We start from the raw sequence: 17,261 nt of genomic DNA, 5'->3' as shown, positions 1-17,261 counted from the left end.
AGGTCTCTTCAAAAGGATACGGTTGTTCCTACTCCTCCTCTCAATAGGCCTAACCAACCCCCCGCTTTTGACGATGACGAAAAAGCCGAATGCCTTGCCGACAGTCTCGAAGCCCAATGTTCGCCCAGTACTCTCCCTATCGATCGTAGGCACCTCTCGACGGTGAACTCTGAAGTTCAGCGTAGGGCTTCTGTACCTCCCACCGATCCTCCTCTTCCACAGGTTACTGAGGAAGAGGTACTAGGTATCATCAAAAGATTTCATACCCGAAAAGCCCCTGGCTCAGACGGTATCACGAATCGTGTCCTTAAAAACTTCGGTGCTCCCCTCATCTGCTTACTAACGGCAATATTCAACGTCGCCATGAGCAACTGCGTCTTTCCACAGCAGTGGAAAGAAGCAATTGTAATTGGTATACCAAAGCCTGGGAAACCTAAAAACGAACCTTCCAGTTACCGCCCTATAAGTCTCCTCAATACCATGGGGAAGATTTATGAGCGGCTCATATTTGCTAGATTACGGGACTACGCCGAATCCAATAGTCTTATTCCACCAGAGCAGTTTGGTTTTAGAACCAAACACTCCTGCGTTCAACAAGTGCACCGTATTGTTGAACATATCTCCAGTAGATTAAACTTAAAAAAACCTGTCGCTACGGGAGCGCTCTTCTTCGATGTGGCGAAAGCGTTCGACAAAGTCTGGCACAACGGCTTGATCTACAAGCTTTATTCACTGGGAGTGCCAGACCGTCTCGTGCACATCATACGAGACTTCCTCTCAAATCGAACCTTTCGCTACCGCGTGGAAGGGACGCTCTCGTCACCGCACCCGATACATGCCGGAGTCCCACAAGGCTCCGTCCTCTCCCCTTTACTATTTTCATTGTATACTAGTGACATTCCCAAATCCCCTAATACCGAATTAGCTTTATTTGCGGATGATACAGCCATCTATTCTTCGTGCCGTGGTCGAGTTATGATGACCGGAATCCTCCAACGCGCGGCCAATGCCTTGGGCAAGTGGTTTCGCAAATGGAGAATCGAGGTAAACCCGGAGAAAAGTGCAGCGGTGTACTTTTCAAAGGGCTATTATAACACGCCACGGTCACGCCGTCAACTTAAAATCATTAAGATGTTTGGCAAGCCGATCCCTTGGGAGGAGCAAGTCAAATATCTCGGCGTAGTCTTAGATAGACGTCTTACTTTCAAGGCCCATATCAAACGTGTGCGCGATCGCGCCGCGTTTGTAATGGGCCGTCTTCACTGTCTCCTTAACAAGCGAAGTAAATTGTCCCTTAGGAATAAGGTCAAAATCTACACGACTTGCATCCGTCCGATCATGACCTATGCAGGGGTAGTTTTCGCTCATGCGAGTCCCTCTCAAATCCACCGTCTACAGGTAATACAAAATCGTTTCATGCGGAAAGCCACGGGAGCTCCGTGGTTCCTTCGCAATGAAAATCTGCACATTGACCTAGGTCTGCCAACCATTGCCCAATGGCTCAAATTAGCTTCCAAACGTTTTTTCGATTCTGCTCCGCACCACCCAAATCCCCTGGTAGTTGCGGCTTCCGAATACATCCCGCTTAGGGACGGTACTGAAAAGTATCGGCGTCCGAAGGACGTAATATACGATCCCGACGACCCGATTACTCTAGCCATAGAGGCAGCCAATCAGCTCGCGACACCAAACACTTCAGGACCCCGATACCGACCCCGCCGGCGTGGTCGACGATTTCCCTCATTCAGCGCTTATCGCTATCGACCCACTAGGGTCGATTAATTCTTTCAAATATTTTTCCTCTCAGACGACGCCCTGAGCCGAGGTTCGCGCCCAACTGGGCACCCTCAGGCCTGTTGTCTTAAACGTTGTACCGGGTGAGAGCCTTCAGCGCTCCCCATTTGTCCGGCCAAGTAGTTAATGCCATCTGCGGCAAATCTACAATAAGTCACGTCAAAAAAAAAAAAAAAAAAAAAAAAAAAAAAAAAAAAAAAAAAAAAAAAAAAAAAAAATAACTTGGTAAACACGTCCGATGTCGTCAAGGTCCCCAACGCAAGAGAGCGTGTATCAATCCGTCCGATTTGACAACCCCATTCTTGTGTTGCCATTTATAGAAAAATGTCTTATAACTTTTAACGAACTATTCAGCCTAACATGATGTTGTAAATAATTTCATTTTTTGAAGCTGGGGCGGGTCGCTAGTTATATATATAATTTTATTAACCGACTTTGAAAACAAGGTTATTGAGTATTTGTACTCTTGTCTCCAGTGATGGTATCCCACCCAGCTAGCTAACACTTCTCTGCCCCGCCTCCGACTAACGAGTGCGCGCGCACCACGCTAATTACACGTTGCCTTATTTAATCTGCGCTCGCGACTGTAAGTGGCCACAGAGTAAACACGACTTATGGCAGGTACGGATCTCCCTGTAATTAAAAAAAGAGGCAGATTATAAATATTAATTGTTTGTTTGTAAGACGTAAAGATGTGCAAGAAAGTGCAGAGACGGCGATTATTTGCGCTAAGTTCTCTCTAACGTTATGTTTTTTTTTATGACGTGTTGTGACTGTGTTGCATATTGTATTGTAGCTGTTCTAAGCAATGTATGAAGCGTGAGCGTAAGCTATAAAATATATACAGGGTGTTAGTAACACCGTAACGATACTGAGGTGGATGATTCGGAGTTGATATCAAGTGGAATTTTGCGTCACAAAATTCATGTTTTTTTTAGTTTTTTTACATTATTTTCATTCCTCTCAGTATTCCTTACCATGTCACTTACACCCCGTACAAGTACGTACAGGTAGACATACAAGTAGGTATGGGTGTTAGTGACACCGAAACGAATACCTAGCGGGATGATTCAGTCCATGATTCTGAGTTATATCTAGTGGAATTTCTTGTTTTTTTAATTATTTTCAGGTCTAGTCTTTTGCGACGGAAAAATTCCATATGGTACCAACTCCGAATCATGGTCCGAGTCATTCCTCAAAGATTTCATTACGATGTCACTAACACCCTGTATGTTACTATTTGTAGACTATTTACTTATGTTATCACTCCCAAGTCGATCCCTAAACTTTCGGGTTTTGGCTCTACACCTCATTGAAGAAATCCTTAGATGTCGGAGCGGTGAAATTGTATTTATGAAATGAAACAGCAGCGTCTTGTTCTTGTGTCGCGGAAGCACCGCGAACGCTCGTAATCATAAAAGTGTTTCCATATTTAAAAATCTGCAATATATTTATATGTTTTCAACACACATATCCTATCCAGTACCTATATCTGAGCACTCCACGATCCACTTCCATAATCATAAATAAACATGGCGTTCACATTTATAATATTAGTAAGTACAAAGCTCGGTTCACCTCAGGAATTAATTACACACCGTCCGCGGCTGTGTAAACAAAGGCCAAGTTCTATAAATCAAGACGAGCGCCCGTCGGCGTCCATACTTTACGGCCGCAAATGATATCGCCGCTTATACGCCGGTGAATGTCCAACAAACTGATTTTGATGGGGATTGAAAACATTGCTAGATTGTTCATTTTTTATTTTTATTATTAACAGCCTCCGTGGTTTAGTGGTTAGAGCGTAGGGCTCACGATCTGGACATCCAGGGTCGATGCCTGGTGGGGACATTGTTGAAATCACTTTTTTTGGTCCTATCCATTTGGTCGCAGCGTACGCCTAGGCTTTCCTCTTCCGATTCTATCTCTTATTTCTTCTTCTTCTCCTAAATCTAGGTCAATCGGATACAATAAACAATATTTTCATTTTTTTTTCATTTTTTTTTTCATCGACCTCCTACACCTGCAATATAACCATCTTACTAATAAAAAATAAACAAGGGATGAACGTGGGTGGGTGGTATGCTCCATACCCCCTCCGGTTGATTGAGGGGAGGCCTGTGCCCAGCAGTGGGACGTATGTAGGCTGTTTATGTTATGCAAACGTGAGTTTAAGTATTTGACAGCCAAGCAAAATTGAATCCAATTATCATACAATTCGACTGAACTTTGCTTGGCCGTCAAGTACTTAAACCCACTTTCATCCCTGGTTTATTTTTTATTTGTAAGGTGGTAAATCTTTTTGGAAAGTCTACTTTCTTCTGCATTCTACTTTAAAAAATATTATTTGTAAGAAAAAAATATCAATTAAATTGTGCATTTTTTAATTCATCCGATCATTAAGTCATTGCGCACAATTATGTATGTGACAGCTGTTCCATAATTGCATTAAGTTATTTAAAACACGCAAATAAGAAATTAGTGTTTTATATCGCATTTGTCGTTATTAATTAATAATATACTTGTAGACATTTTCTTTTTTGATGTGACTTATTGTAGATTTGCCGGCAGCGGTATTAACTACTTGGCCGGACAAATTGCAGACATTAAAACGTAGAGTGGACGATGCATGTATTGCGTACTAACTTTCATATGCTTACATGTCAAATTGCAATGTTGCTTTTTTGGATGAATTGCTTCAATGTGGCCTTTTTAACCCCCCTGGTCAATTACGTAATCTTCATTTTTGAGACGGATCCTAACTCTTGTACGGTCACGAGCATTAATATGTATACACTTTGGTACCATATCACATTAACTTTTTTGACAAATTGAACTGTAAGTCTCACTAAATGTGAAATATGTTAGTGCGACAGAGTCCTAAAGTGGGTGCATTGTACCTATTGCTCATGACTGTACATATATATCTTGTATGTTTTACATGATATTTTTACTTATGTTGCATTATCGACATGTGTCATAAATATACATATTTTACCGACCCGCATTGCTACAATGTCATACATACATACTCTTTACGGTTATCTGCAAACCGTAGTGACTTTGTAATTGTGTGTGTAACAATGATAATTATACTTAGTGTCAATAAACCGAGAGTTAAAAATCGACCCCAATTAGACCCCAATATACCAGTGTATATTGGGGTCTAATTGGGGCCCACTAAGTACTACATATGCGTACAATTTTAAAATTATAATAACTTTTTTAAGTCTTCCTCTATCGTATGGATTGTAAGGTGGATTACCTACCTCATCAACCCATCATCATCAATTTAAGAGCCACGCTCTTGTCGGTGTAGCATTTTCCATTCCAGTCTATCAAAGGCCAATTCCTTGACTTCCCTATAAGACACGACGTTAACCTTTTCTTTAATCTGTTCCATGTAAGCTCTTCTTGGTCTTCCCCTTCCTCTCTTTCCTTCTAGCTTTCCTTCTATGATGTTTTTAATGAATTCGTCGTGTCTTATTAGGTGTCATCTTACTGTTGGACAATCAGGTGATCAGCCTGTAATGTCTTAACCAAACTAGGGATCACAAAGTGATGAATGCGATTTGTCCCCACCGGGAATCAAACCCGGGACCTCCGGATGTGCACATCGCTCAACCACTGGACCACAAAGGCCGTATTTTCACTTTTTAAGTACACAAAAAAATTTCGAAACAAAAAGGACTTAATAGTTACAAAGGAAGCTAATAAAATAATGTATGAAACGTTAACAGTGTTACCACAAAACACAAACTAAAAATAAACTAGGTTTGAAATAGTATTTCGCGCCACGAAAGAAGTCGCCGGATTTTAATGAAACTAACTTGACAAGTCATAATAATTCTATGCAGAATCTGCGACAGTAGGACTTCTTTCGTATACGGATTATATTTTAAACATAGTTTATCTTTTAGTCTTTGTTTTGTAGTAACACAGTAAATCTCTAACTTCTATAGTTTACTAGAAAAATACACTAGAAATATTACATGTGCCTATATGAGGGTTGCCTTTGATTTCTTTGGGATTCCATCATCAGACCATGACAAGCTTTTGACATGACCGATTTTCCAAAGCGGTCCAGGCGTCTTCGAGTAATCGGGAAATGTACATAAAAAAGGTCCCGACAAATTGAGAACTTCCTTCTTTTTGAAGTCGGTTAAAGAAATGAAATTTTATAAGTGTATTACTTAGTTTTGCGGGTCAGTGGTTTTCAAAATCAGCAGCAGGTAAAAAAAAATCAAAGAAAACAGCAAAAGTAATCAATAGTACATAAAACGACTTGTGTATAATTTCGAAAACATTTTATCGTAAATAAAAAAGCTTTTTAAAAGCACTTGGCGACGTTTTTCCAAAGAAAAATTTGCCGATATGTGCCGATAAGTTCTGCCCATAAAATGGAAAGAGTTGTAAATGGTCGAGTTATCAGGTGACAAATATATTTTTATCCTTCAAAGGTGCTTTTAAAGTATATTTTAAGGTTAGGTATATATTACGTTGTTTGAAGTCGCCGCTGCAGGATACGGCTCGCTAAAAGCGGCCATGTGTCGCGTGGTGGAACCTGAATTTTGTACATAGTTGGCTTACATACCGCTCATGACGTAAAACGTTGATAATTAAGCGTAAATAGCCTATTTACGTCCCACTGCTGCACTCAGGCATACCTCGGACACTTCATACAAACAACCTCGTTTTACACAAGACACTACACATTGACATTATCGTACACGCGCATCTGTGTGTGTGACATCTGACACCATACGATTCAAGTCTAAACCATGTTCGAGGGGGAGTGAGGTAAACCTAGTTCAGACGCTGGTGGGGGAGCGGAGAGTTGCCGTTCTATACGTAGTATTATTCCCTATTCTATGGCACAGGTCGGCCTTAGAGGGAAGGTTCTCCACCACGCTGCTCCACTGCGGGTTCTTGACGGTGTTATGGCTTAACGTCCCCATGGAATCACCTTACCTTTTTGGACAATCAGTTGACTCAACTTCCAATGTCCTAGTCGTAAAAAGGACATCCTTACAAAATGATTTTACATTTTCCCCAACGGGAGTCCAACCTGGGCCTTCAAATGGTGAGTCTAACCACAGGCTTTGGAGAGTGACCGCTTACGAATGCTGCAAAAATCTACGGGGCATTCAGATTTTCGTCGAAGTTCTTTGTGGTGGAGCGGAAGGGACATAATCCCTTCTAGACATGATCGGGAAGTGGGTCGTGTACAGTCACGAGCATTAATATGTATTCACTTTGGTACCATGTCACATTAACTTTTTTGACTGTAAGTATCATTAAATGTCAAATATTTTAGTGCGACAGAGTCCTAAAGTGGGTACATTATATTGCTCATGACTGTACTAGGTTCAAGATAAATTATAAAATTCTGATTACTAAATAAAGACACATCTAAAACTAACGAAATATATTTTCTTTTTTCTAATTAACTTATTTATGAATTTTAAACAAGAAAAACGTAATAATAAATCCGTTTTTCTATGAAGTCACTGCGTGCTTTTTCATACAAATTCCATAGTAATTTCGTGTTTTGACGTCTAGTAAAAAGTAACTGATTTGACTAGTCGGAAACTAGCCTATTTTAAACAGACTGTTGCTGGCAACACAAGTATAAAGATAATTAATTAATATTTTTTGGTATGGCAATGTTAAGTCTCGAATGGCCGAAGCCTCCCGCGAAAGTGTAAAAGTCTATTTTTATTAACAATATTTAATTAAACAGTGAAAAGTAACAATTTGGTGTTTTGCTGCAGTTGGATTTAGAACCCTCGACCTCTCACCATCTACATACAGTCCACACAACCAAGAGTCGAACACAGACAAGCTTAATATTTTAATTGTAGAATTTGTAAACATTGGGGCTGTATATAGTTAGCCCGTGTAGAGTTAGAAGCTTGGCTCTACATGAGATCTGATAACTTTTTGGCATTGTGATCGATATGATCTCGTCTTGAAAAGAAAAAAAAGAACAAAATAAAGTATAGTCACATTAACAGAAACGTAAAATGAACAGAAAAATAAAATACAAAATATTGGTCGTAACAGTCTTGGTACATTGTATATGAAAATTGGTACTTGTTTTTGTTGGATTATAATATTTTGGTGAATCTGCAATTATCTGTCTGCATGTAAACCCAGCATGCACTTATGCAGCGTCGCTGGTCCGCGCGGCGCCCGCGGCTGCGCCGCTCGACGATGATAAGCTTGCTAATGAGATCCCCCGCTCTGGGTTTAGGTTTCATATACCACTCGCATTATGTAGGGTTATTGCTGGCTGTATTTGTACTACGTAAATATTGAAAGAACGTACATAATCGAAATCAAAATTTAAAATAATTATAAATTCTCAATGTACTTAGAATTATTAAACTTCTCAAAAAGCTGGTCGTTACGTCATAAGTAAACCGTGTAAGGACCTTTAGCAGTGACCTGCTAACCTTGGGACACCACCAACACACAGCAGAAATAAAAATAAGACTATTAAGAGAAATGTTGTTCTATCCAAGTGCATTAGACTGCAGGCAGTATATAAAGCGAAGGTTGGTCAGGGAAGGGCTGGCAGAGGAAGACCTAGAAAGACGTTGATGTCCTTAGAAAAGGTTCAGTAAGATCTAATTTGAACCGACGCGGCGTGTGTGTATGAAACGATTGATGAGTGTGGAGGAAGCAAGAGAAGTATGTCAGGATCGAAGCAAATATAATTCCATAGTCTCTTCGTACTAAGATAGGAAATAGTATGTATGTAGAATACAAGATAGGCACTCCAGGGTTGATGAAGTTGGTAATTCACCTCACAACCCACACGATAGAAGGACAGGCAAACTAAAACTAATCCTTCCCACATACACATACTCGCGTAATCGCTATGAGTTAGGCAGTGCCACTAATCTTAAAGTCATAAGATGAATATGATGGACAATTCACAAATATTGATCTTTATGGGAACTGGAAAAAAAAAAACAAAATGAAAGCCCCACTAAGCCACAAAACTACCAGGCGCACAAAGCTCGTTAAGAGGCAGAAAATTTGAGTGAATGTGATTAAACTGAGTACCTCGATCGTCGATGCTTGATGCGTTTTTAACAGCTACTCGTTGTTTATAATATCCTGGTACTTGTTATTTGGAGAATTGATGTAATTGAATTGTAGAGTCCATTTATTTAAAGTTTTTACGTCATTATTCATTCAGTAAATTATGGGATAAAGTTGCTTTTTAATGTATTAAGTAGATAATCAGTGTGTTGAGAAAAGGCAGCTGTGGAACATTTTGAAACAATAACTTTTGAGAGCGAGTTGTACACAAAAGTTTAGCCCTCAAGTTTCGCCATTTTATAAACAAGGCCAATTTCCTATTGGGGTAGCAGAAAATACACTGCATCGCCGCCGATTTAAAGTATTCTTGACCTAATCTTTCTTTAAAACATTTAGAATTTGGTCACGGAATATCTAAATAGGCCTTAATATCGTCCCAATAAACTTAGTAAACTATGCTTAAATAATAAAGATCACTTTTGAAGTAACTTTTACGACCTTTTCGCCTTTAATAATAGTAAATAGCATAAGCATCATGAGTGTCAATACCTTTTTCTGTATTGGTTAGGCGGTCGCTAAGTAGGAATATACATTATGTCGGCCCTAGAGAGCACGCGGATACACAAGCCAGCAAGTATGCATTAAGCATTTGCATGGATTAACCATTTAGCAAGTGCTGTGACCTTTAGCCGAGTGGAAACTAAGTTCAACTTATGGACAGTCGTAGTGGAATTATATTGGTTGTTTTATTCTTGAAGTTTTGTAACATTTGTTTAAAAGTAATTTTGATTAAGTACACATGTATACGCATACATAAACTCACTACTACTAGCGACGGGGTAAGCAGAGTCTATGGAATTCCATTTGCTTCGATCCTGACACACTTCTCTTGCTTCTTCCACATTCATCAATCGTTTTATACACGCACGCCGTTTCAGAGTAGATCGTATTAAACCTTTACTAAGGACATCTCCAATTTGGTCAATGTAAACCCGGTGGTCGGATGACATTGTGAGGTACGCAGGAAATCAATGGATGAAACTTGCACAGGACCGGAAAGGATGGCGTGAAAGAGAGGAGGCTTAAATACCCAGTGGGTGGATACAGGCTGAGTAGATAGATAGATAGAATTCGTATTTTGCAAGCGAGTGTACCAACAGTCGTATTGCTGAGTAGTGGCGAGTGCGTCTATGTAAATTGAATACGACGAGCTTACCGCTGAATGTGTGAATGTCACGACTTGCTAATCAGACTGCGTTATCTTAGCGATCTCTACTGCAATAATACTGCTTATTACTGCACTGCGGTTCACTGAGTTATAGGGTGGTTCACACTACGAGCGAGTCGGACCGTTTGGTGGATTCCCCAAGTACTCATTTGTCATGTGACTTCAGTTAAAAAGCGCTCTGCTAATAGGCTAGTTTCCAACTAGTCAAATCAACACGAAATGACTATGGAATTTGTTTGAAAAAGTCACCTGTGACGTCATAGAAAAACGTGACAAAATGTCACACTTATTATTACATTTTTGTCTATTAAAATTCATAAATACGTTTAATAGAAAAGAGAAAACGTTTTATGTCTCTTTTTGGCCTGTGCCAAACAGTGGGGCGTATATAAACTGTTACCTACAGGTTGGCACCTTTAGATCTGTCTTTATTTAGTTATTAGGATTTCATAATTTATCTTTGACCTAGGAAATTACCCAATTCCAGGTCGGTAGACTTGAATGCTAAGGGTTAAATTCGTTGACTTATAGTGTTCTATTTTATTTTTATGTTCTTTTATAGCTGAATGTACCCTTGCGTCTACACGATTTTCGCAGGGCCCGCTTACTGATTACGTTTTATTGCTAAATATATATAACTTATTTACCTTTGATTAGACGACCTCCGTGGTCCAGTGGTTGAGCGTTGGGCTCGAGATCCGGAGGTCCCGGGTTCGAATCCCGGTGGGGACATATCACAAAAATCACTTTGTGATCCCTAGTTTGGTTAGGACATTACAGGCTGATCACCTGATTGTCCAATAAGTAAGATGATCCGTGCTTCGGAAGGCACGTTAAGCCGTTGGTCCCGGTTACTACTTAATGATTTAAGTAAGTAGTCGTTACATGAGCCATGTCAGGGGCCTTTGGCGGCTCAATAATAACCCTGACACCAGGGTTGATGAGGTTGGTAATGTACCTCTCAATCCACACGATAGAAGAAGAAAAAGACCTTTGATTAGGCATTTGTTATAACAGTTTGAATTTTCCTACACTCCGTTATAATAAAGGTGCGTTTTTTTTTTTGATAAAGGAAATATCGATCTTACAGCTAATTTAAAAAGAACACTTACGCGAATTTCCCTTTAAAAAAAAAATAAAAAAAATAGTTTTATTTCAGACAGATACCCATATTTGTTAGTATTACAAAAACTTAAAAAAACCTTTGGTCCGAACCGTTTGTGGTGTGAAAGCCCAATGACCTGTTCATGGGTAACTGGTGGCAGTGTAAGGATAATGTTACTGGGTACCTATTTTGCAAAGTATGTCGATGATAAATTTTATAGAATACCTACCTGTTTGTTCACCTCTTAATGGGTAAAGTATGAAAATAACGTGGTATTGGAATCTTAAAAAGATAGCGATTTCTCTTGAAGGAAACTACGGCCTACATTAGGTCAGGTTAAGTTAGATAGACAGATAGATAGATAGAATCAAAGAAAAAAAGAAAAAGAAGAAGAAGAAGTTGGCAAATAAATTGAGTAGGTACTTAATGTTTTGAACCATACTTTAATTAAATATTTCAATGTTTTAAACTTATGTCACATTTACTTCTGTCATCTTATTCTGTCGTGTGTCGGGTATAAAGCAGTCGTGTATTTACGTGGACGTGTAAGTACGGAATAGGAAGAACGTGTATTTCTATTCTAACATAACATACAATGTAGGATTTTAAACGTCCACGAAACGAATGTATACCTGAAGAAAGAGGTCTATGATCATAATTTTTTGTCTATGGCAATATTCTAGATTAGTCTATGAGTGGTGTGACTTTTACTTTTTCCCGGAATGGCGAAACGATTATAATTGTGAATGTAAGAAGAAAATAATAAACTGTGTGGAGCTGATTTGCGAAGCTTTTATTTCCATCCCACATACAATGTGTTAGTGACATCATACCGAATACTGAGGGAGCTGATTTAGACTAAGATTCTGAGTTGTTATAAAGTGGAATTTCTTGTAAGAAAATTCATGAAAATTATAGTGTTTTTTTTTTATTACTTTTAGTTCCATACTTTTCGGAAAATTCCACTTGATGTCAACCATGGTCTGAACCAACACATCTGCATAGCGATGTATCACGCCTTTATCCTCGAAGGGGTAGGCAGAGAGTTATACCTATAGTAGGTAGGTATAAACACCCACTTCTGTCCAGCTATATTTAAATTCTATGTAATAGAGAGGCGAGCCTTATTGCCATTAACTAGGCACAAATCCTGAAAACATTTTTCTATGATCCGAATATGAATTCAAATTCTTAAAGTCGAATTTAGTGATCTAGAGACCGACCCGGGATTAGAACCTGTGATACAACGATGTAGGTAGGTCACGCGTCCTCCGAACTGGACGTCAAGGTCTTTTTCCCTTCTAACCGTTCTACATAGGCGATACTCACACGACGCGGGATTTGTAGCGGTATACCGCGCGGCGAGGCGGTGTTTGTGTGTTTTTATGTTTTATGTTTATTTTTATTTTTTTAAAGAACATCTAGGGCCCTGTGCCGAGGTTTTTCTTGCAGCTTCTTTTCCCCGGCTGTACAGGTTGTGAGAAGCTGCAGTAGTCTTAGGCGGATGAGACGTTCGTTATGTAAAATTGACTATTCAAAGTGTAACTATTTTACCTCCTGAATAAAGATATTTTTGAATTTGAATTTGAATGTTAGGCATCAGCGGCATAGAATAAGGAATAATACTACGTATAGAACGACAACTCTCTGCTCCACCCATATCGACGTCTGCGGGCTTAGCACCGTAAGCGCGCGACTCTTTCTCGCCTCGACATACGTCACCCGTCACTCTCTCACAGTACTGCACAGAGAAAAAGGCAGACGATCTCTGTCGCGGCGAGAAAGAGTCGCGTGCTTACGGTGCTACGCCCGCAGAGCTAGGTTTATCTCACTCTGTCATAATGTCAATGTGTAGTATCTGCGTAAAACGAGGTTGTTGGTATGAAGTGTCCGGGGCGTGTCAGCGGTTTACATAAGTCTATGCGCCCTTGCCGACCACTTCACCGCTACCGCGTCGGTGCGCGGTCTCGTGTGAGAATCGCCTTAAAGACTCTTTTATCGCATTCTTTTTTCCTCCTCCTTTGAACTCCACTAAATGGCGGGTGTAATAAAATACCCTCAGAATTCTGATGATTGTTTTAAATCGCCCTCCTTGTGTTTTCATTTTAATGTCGTTATAATAGAGTTGCGGCTGTTTTGTTATGCGGAAACCTTTTTTTAAGGAAAGGTGTGCTTTGTTTTTGTGGCCTGCTATCGCTGAGGGATGGGTACGGCCATAGAACGAGCGATTTGAAGTTTAAATCAATGATTGAAATCAAATCAAATCATTAATTGAATCGCTTTAAGCGATAAGGCCGCCATTTGCCATTTACTTAGTTAAAAGTCTTTTTGTAATTATTTTGATCAGATCAGAATCAGAATCATTTATTCAACGTAATTATCATGGATAAACTTGTTGAAGGTCAATGTAACATTTTTGAATTTACGTCATTTCGCAAGGTGTTATGGCTGAGGAGAAGAAATGACAAGAAACTGCAACAGCAACACATCTTTTAAATCAATGAAGGTACATTACAAGTTATTTAATAACTAGAGGAACACATTTAATACCAGACATTTTTATCATTTAGGTAATCATTAATCTTATAATAGGCTTTTTTACATAAAGTAAGCTTCACGTGAGCTTTAAATTTGTTCTCTGACAAATTTAAAATATTATCTGGTATTTTATTGTAAAAACGTATACATAACCCCAAAAAAGATGAATTTAATTTACTTAATCTAGAATTTTGAACAACAATTTTATTTTTATTCCTTGTATTGTAAGTATGCCTTTCACAGTTTCTCGGAAGGACAGATACATTTTTACGCACATACATAATGTTTTCATAAATATATTGACTTGCGACCGTCAGTATATTTATTTCTTTAAACAGCTCCCTTAAAGAGTCCCGACAACGCAGATTATAAATAGCGCGAACTGCCCTTTTTTGAATAATGAAAATAGTTTCTACATCAGCGGCTCGACCCCACAATAAAATACCGTAAGACATTATGCTGTGGAAGTAGCTGAAGTAGACAAGTCTAGCAGTGGGTACATCTGTGAGTTGTCGGATTCTTCTGACGGCATATGCTGCTGAACTTAGCTTGCCCGCTAGTGATACAATATGTGGGCCCCATTGAAGTTTTGAATCTACAGTAATTCCTAAGAAAACGGTGTGTTCAACAAAATCTAGTTTCTCGTCGTTAATTTTAATGTTATTATTTACTTTCTTTACGTTTGGTAGAACAAATTTAATACACTTCGTTTTCTTAGCATTTAGAACTAGATTATTTACTGTAAACCAGCTTAGAACCTGCGACACAGCGCTGTTTGCTTCGTCAAGTTCCTCTAACTTTCTATCGATTTTAAATATAAGAGAAGTGTCATCCGCGAACAGTACAATGTCAGCTTGGTTCTGTACTACATAAGGTAAATCATTTATGTACACTAAAAAAAGGAATGGCCCCAAAATGGATCCTTGAGGAACTCCCATTTGAACATGAGAGCCCGAAGAAGTCGTACTATTGATTTGTACCTTTTGTATCCTATCACCTAGATATGAATTTAACAAACTGAGAGCTCCATTATTTAATCCATAGTGCCTCAATTTCAAAAGCAAGGTCTCGTGATCCACGCAGTCGAATGCCTTAGACAAGTCACAGTATACTCCTACGGCATTCTGCGACTTCTCCCAAGCATCGAAAATGTGTCGAACAAATGTGACACTCGCGTCTGTTGTAGACCGACCCTTAGTAAAACCAAACTGCTGGCTGTGAAGTAAGTTATTTAAATTAAAATGACATAGCAGTTGGTCGAGAATAATTTTCTCGAAAATTTTACTAAGTACTGGTAGAATAGAAACCGGTCTATAATTCGTGGGGTCTGATTTTGTGCCCGATTTAAAAAGAGGTATAACTTTACTGATTTTCATTAAATTTGGAAAAGTGCTATTTTCAACACTCATATTAAAAATGTAAGCTAGATATGGTGCTAAGATATCAATAACAGAGCTCATCAATTTGACAGACAATCCCCATAAATCTTTCGAGGTTTTAAGTTTCAGCTGTTTGAATATTTTAACAATACTACTCGGATCAACGCGTTTAAAATCAAATAATTCAGTGCAAGCAGTAACATTACTTTTCAACAATATATCAGCTTGAACAGGAGAGGACCTGAGAGATTCTGTAGTTTTTACAGGGATGTTCGTAAAGAATTTATCAAAAACTTCAGCTACATCTTTATCTTGTTTAACTAACCCAGTGCCCGATTCTATATTATATTCTAATTCACGCGGTTTCGAAGCCTTTGTTTCGCTATTTATTACTTGCCAAACTGCCTTTATTTTATTATCCGCGGTCTTTATTTTACTACTAATATGCATCTGTTTGGCTGTATAACACACTCTTCGAAATATTTTAGAATAATTTTTGACGTAGCTTTTAAAACTATCAGTGTGTGTATACGTTTTTTCCTCATATAAAGAATAAAGAGTATTTCTACTTTTGCGAATGCCTACGGTAGCCCAGTCACTGAACTTGAATGATTGACTGTTGGTAACTACCTTTTGAGGAAAATTATTTTCAAATTCTTTATGGATAATAGTAAAGAAATCCCTGTAAAAATCGTCAGGATTGTCTGTATCAAAGTTTGGACAAGGTAAGTTACTTATAAGACTATTTCGATATTTCTCTATCCGAGTATCAGTGATGGGTCGTGTACGAAATTTAATTTTCTGAACATTTTTAAGTACTGGAAAACTGACCAGCTGCCCACTGTGATCTGACTTAAAACAGTTAAGGATACTGTTGTCTTGGAAGTCACAATTGCAAAAAACGTTATCTAAACATGAGGCAGTTGTTTCTGTAATTCTAGTTGGCTCCATAAATATATTGACAAGGTTAAAAGATTTAAACAAACTTAGAAATCTAGTTGTAATTGAATCTACTTCATATAAATCAACGTTAAAATCTCATCTGTTATGGGCGATAGGCTGATCCCTTATCACCATAAGGTTCATCATATCCATCTTTGGACTTCGTATCAACAGTGGCTGCAAGTTGTCTTTGATTACTTGTGGCTCTGCCCACCCCATTAGGGATTACGGGCGTGAGTTTATGTATGTATGTGTTAAAATCTCCACACACTATAATGGCTTTATTACTTTTAGATATGACCTTCAGTACGTTTTCCATCACTGATTCAAAAACTGTGAAGTTAGCACTGTATGGGGGTCTGTATACGGCTACAACAATATGTTTCTCTGTTTCTATACATGAAATCTCCATAGTGCCCTCTATCGAAAGTCCAGTAATATCTTTGCGTTCTTTATATTTTAAACTATTTCTGATAAAAATAAGGGAGCCACCACGTAATTTGATCTTTCGACAGAAAGCGCTAGCGAAATGATAATTTTTAAAACCGAATAACAATTCATAATCCTTAAACCAATGCTCTGTAATACATAAAATGTCAATAAAAAATGTCTCTAAAAATAATTCTACGTCTAATTCTTTGCCAGAGAAGCCTTGAATATTTTGGTGAACTAGTTTTAATATTAATATTCTTTTTTTTAATTAAAAAAAATTTAATATTCTTTTTACTTTCGTGCAATAACGTGTATTTGTGAGGAGCTCGGTGGCGCAGCGGTTAACGCGCCCGGTCTGCGATTGTTGAAGTTAAGCAACTTTCGCAAAGGCCGGTCATAAGATGGGTGACCACAAAAAGAAAAGTTTTCATCTCGAGCTCCTCCGTGCTTCGGAAGGCACGTTAAGCCGTTGGTCCCGGCTGCATTAGCAGTCGTTACTAACCGTCAATTCGCACTGGGCCGGCGTGATGATGATTAGGCTGATGATGATGATACCAATGGGTTGGCTCCAAGGAGCCCATCGTTAACACTCCACGTATTTTGTTTCAACACACGGTCTTGTTTATTTTCCCGTTCGTATTATCTGCGCACACACCGCGGGTTTCATAGCCCCTGTTCAGTCCACAAAAGCTGGCAAGCAGGGAATGATTGACCGCTTCCTCTTTAGTTTTGATTTACTCCGCGCCGGCGCATGTTCCCCACTGACAGACGTAGACGTAACCAGTGATGT

The 17,261-nt window shown here is 38.9% G+C and overlaps 1 protein-coding gene and 1 non-coding gene across 2 annotated transcripts in view; both read left to right on the top strand.

Moving 5' to 3' along the window:
- The window catches only part of LOC126375406 (neurobeachin), a gene marked incomplete at its 3' end in the record, with an annotated part of 592,334 nt that overhangs the window by 380,100 nt on the left and 194,973 nt on the right, over positions 1 to 17,261 (top strand). The window lies entirely within an intron of this gene.
- Positions 10,736 to 10,807, top strand: Trnas-cga (transfer RNA serine (anticodon CGA)). The gene has a single exon. It is a non-coding gene; the product is annotated as a tRNA-Ser (tRNA).

The sequence above is a fragment of the Pectinophora gossypiella genome, chromosome 19 (assembly GCF_024362695.1).
Source record: "Pectinophora gossypiella chromosome 19, ilPecGoss1.1, whole genome shotgun sequence".
Lineage (NCBI taxonomy): Eukaryota > Metazoa > Arthropoda > Insecta > Lepidoptera > Gelechiidae > Pectinophora > Pectinophora gossypiella.
Note: the sequence above shows the minus strand (reverse complement) of the source record. Positions and strands in the feature narration are given on the sequence as shown.